Source organism: Capsicum annuum, chromosome 3, assembly GCF_002878395.1.
Source record: "Capsicum annuum cultivar UCD-10X-F1 chromosome 3, UCD10Xv1.1, whole genome shotgun sequence".
NCBI lineage: Eukaryota > Viridiplantae > Streptophyta > Magnoliopsida > Solanales > Solanaceae > Capsicum > Capsicum annuum.
This window is the reverse complement of record NC_061113.1, coordinates 234,769,974-234,774,310: the sequence shown is the minus strand read 5'-3', so window position 1 is coordinate 234,774,310 and position 4,337 is coordinate 234,769,974. Positions and strand designations below refer to the sequence as shown.

General features: G+C 34.7%; 1 pseudogene; it reads right to left on the bottom strand.

The window, feature by feature from the left end:
* Nucleotides 1-1,318: 1,318 nt before the first annotated feature.
* On the bottom strand, nt 1,319-3,876 carry LOC107862986 (annotated as a pseudogene).
* Between the last annotated feature and the right edge of the window lie 461 nt (nt 3,877-4,337).

Below are 4,337 nucleotides of genomic sequence, written 5' to 3'. Positions count from 1 at the left end.
AAAAAGTAAAAATAAAATTAATTATCAAATCCATACTTTATACAATAACTATTTCGTATATACAAAAATGTAAAACGAATTCGAACAAACAAGAATATTTTTTTTTGAATACTAGTTATCATCGACTAAAATTCAAATTTTTTCGTATAACAATTGTATCTCAAATTTCAAATTAAATAACGACGTGGATAACTTTGAATTTGAAAGAAATAATTTGCTCAGAACATTTTATTCGAGAACTGATAGAATTCATATACAATCTCAAATTTTAGAATTCCACGACTGTTACACAACTTTGTTGCAAGTTGTTCAGCAATTCTCGTAATATTTTTTTTTATGAAATTCACAAACAGAATCAAATTTGTTTATCGATACCTGTAATTGGAGCGTTGTATTTTTAATATTTTCTTCATAATTTTAGACGATCATCAATAATATTGGAAGCACTCTGTTTTTTGAATTTCCTTTGAGTTTGTTGCTTATGGAAAACGTTGATTGAATTTGAATTATGTTGATGTAAATTAATGGCGGAAGGAAGAAAAGAGTCATACAAGGTAAAGGAATCTGTTTAATTAAATGTGGCATAAATTAAGGAACAGTTTCATCCCTTATTTAACTCTAACTGATTAGAGTTAAATAAGGAACGATTACCCTATTCGTATATGTATTTTTATAGCAACCTTTTACTAAAATACAGAATACATATTGCTATTTTTCGTAATTTTGAGACTATTGCTATAAAAGTCATAATTAAGACTGTACAGTTGCTATTTTTGAAATTTTCCCTTTCTATTATGCAATCATTTGCTTGGCTATCATTTCAAGTTAGCTCTCTGAATTTGTCTTGAACGCCCCCAATGCCGACGAGGCAGGCAACATCGGTAAACTCTGCAAAGGCGAGCAGCTCAGGAACGGCATCATGGGCTGAGCAAGTAGAACAAAAACAAGAGGAAATGGAGGGAATGAAAAGCCCTAAATCTCCGACGACTTGGAGTGGAATTGTGCCACGCACGTTCGTAGAAACTAGTATATATAAAAAAACACTCATAACGTTTACCTTAAAAACAACACTCACAAGCAACATATTATTAAGATGATTCAAATAAAAGTAGCAACATATTATTAAGATAATTCAAATTAAAGTATTTAGCAACATATTATTAAGATAATTCAAATAAAAGTAGCAACATATTATTAAGATAATTCAAATTAAAGTATTTGTACTTATAAAACAGTACTTTAATCAAACCGCAAATAATTATCAATCGTATTCTTATGAAGTTGCGAAATGAGCCGTGAGAAATTAAGAATAAGGAAATAAAAATAAGAGAACATAATTTGCTAAAAAAGACAAACTCAAATAATGATGCATTAACACAAGAAATTAAAACTTAAGTTGCACGGATTCTTCACGTTCAATGCCGAACCCATTTCGAATTCTTCAAAAATACACTACTTTTGGAGAATTCAGCACGCCCCCATGGACATTTTTGAAGAGCCCAAGCAACATAGATTCAAACAATACGTAACATACACCTGGATTAAGACAATGGACTTCTTAAAGCAATATAAATTAGCGTTTCTTAATTATAGCAAATCACTTGGTCAACTCCATGACCCAAGTGTGGTAAGCACAGCAAGCCTTGCGGAATCCCCTAAAACCAGCCCCCTTAGCTAAAGCTTCAAATTCTTTCTCAGTCCTTTCTTTGCCTCCTGGGTTATATGCCAGCATAACAATGTCACCATGTAGTTTACTCTTGGTGGCAGATGATGTGTCTGGGGCTTCTGGAAGTATGCAGTCTGCAATTATCACTTTCCCAGTCGCAGGAAGTGCTTCATGGCAGTTCTTCAACAATTTTACGCAATGATCATCGCTCCAATCATGACAAATTCACTACACCAGCATATTAAGTATTATAGCAAGGAAAGGAAAGCGTTTAATTATAGCAAGGAAAGGAAAGCGTTTAACTTCTATGTACTAATAACTTCCGGTGGCGGAGCCACCTTTGGACAAGGTTCATCCGAACCCCCTTCGATAGAAAATTATATTATTTATGTAAGGTTAAAATTATTTTTTATGTATCTCTAGACCCCCTTCGACTAGTTCGTGTGTTCACTTCTGAACCCTCTTAGCGAAAATCCTGACTCTGCCACTGGACTAACTTCTATGCATCTTATAGTCCGTGCTATCAGTCTATATCAAAAATAGTTACAGATGACAAAATTCATGGTAGGTGAAACTAGTAATCTGTGAAATAAGGTAGATTACATGTTCTATATAATGGGTTAGAATATAGTGATATTATCAAACGTCATTGAAGTTGTATATAATAGATTAAGAATATAGTTATATTACAACATTTTTAAACTGTCAGTGTGTTATAAGTTAAATCTAGGTCGAATAGCCTAATAATGACACGTTACATGTTTCCTTTTGACACCCCGTCTCTCCTACTCCTAGTATCTGAATGAAACCCCGTGAAGCGAAAGGGACAAGATGTTAAAACAAAACAAGTAGAGGTGACTGTTAGATTATTTAACGTATCTGAATGCAATGTTTGTTGGTGAGTTGCTTGGCATTACCTTCATGAAAATGGCATCCGCTTTCGGCACACTAACAAACATGTCACCACCAACCTGCTCGACACCTGAATAAAATTTAGGAAAGTGATTAGTGTGCAGCACAAACTAGAACAGGAACATTAATGTCGTTATTAATCCTAAGTGGAGAATAAGACATCTTAATTAGCTTAACTACCTGGATAAGCTGGAGCATCTTTAATAACATGTGGCAAATCAACGTTAATGCCCTTAATGGAAGGATACTTAGAGACAATCATGTTCATAGTAGCCCCAGTTCCACCACCAACATCAACAAGGGAATCGAGTCCTTCAAATCCCTTGTAGTCTTCGAGAATCTTCTTCGTGGACATGGTGGTGATATCAGACATTGCACGGTTGAAAACCTTGTTGAATCTTGGATCTGTACCATGGTACTCGAATGCTGTCATTCCATAAGCCTTGTTGAATGGGACTCCACCATCAAGTAATGCGTCTGTTAAGTAGTACCTACAAAATCAATTCAGGTACTGATACATATATATATATATATAATATATGTTAACCATTCAACCAACTAGTGGATTACACATACTTTAGGTACGCTCACCGTTTCAATTTGTTTATCAATTTTGACTTGACACAAAGTTTAAGTAATTAAAAAAACACTTTTGAACGTTGTGATTTTAAACTAAAGAATGTATAATGTACCTAAATGTTATTTAATCTTGTTGTCTTAAACATATTACGTGAAAAATTGGAACTCATGGAATTTACCAGCTCTCCATGAGGACTTTATCGTGATTCATGAGCAAAAGCGAAGCAACAGAAGCACCATCCGCATTCTTAGTCAGGAACTTACACACCGGAGCCAGACTATAAAGCCGCTCGACACGTCCATCAGGGAGAGTCCTGAGAGTACAATGAAGAACAGAGTAAGCAGCAAGGATCCTAAGCATTCGATCAAGCATAACGGACGCATGTGGATTCTTCGTAGGGAGCTGAGCAGCAAGCTCAGAAGGAGAAATGAATGCACCTGGACCAGCCTTAGCCATAATTTCAAGAATGTCAAGTTCTATGGCTGATTTTAGAACCATAGGAAGTACAGAAGCACTTGCCAATTGCAATGCAAATCCGAAATCTTCATCCTCTATTCCAGTTTGGCTCTGGTTAATTGAACCCATTTTTTGATTTCACCTTTTGGTTCTGTTTCAGTTTTTTTTGGATGACTGAATTGAGAAAATTAAGAGTGTATACAAGAAATAGAGGGGTTTTCGGTTAGGAGCAACGTGAGGAGTAGAGGCTTGCGAGTTGTGATAGTAATAACATACCTCGTTTATCATAGTCACCCTGCTAAATGATATCTACATTTTAATTTGAAGAAAAAATAATTAATACAAAGATTAAAACATGAAAAAAGAAATTGTCTCTTCTTAATTAATGAAAAAAAGACATAAATTAAGAAATCAAATTAGAAAATTTGAGATGAGTAATTTAGAATAGAGAGAGTATATCTTATACTCCCTTCTAGGGGTGTCAAATGGGTGGATTGGGTTGAGATTGAAAATATTAAATGGGTTAAATTGGGTATCGGGTTGGATCATGACCCGCCCAAATTCACTTTGGGTTGAAATGAGTAAAAATCGGGTTGGGTCTTGACTCGCCCAATATAACCCGCTTAGTTTAAAATTTATTAAAATATTAATATTTATCTCTTGTAAAGAAAATAAATTTGAATGGGTTTAAAAAGTTGGGTGCGTGGGTGGGTAGGGAGTGGG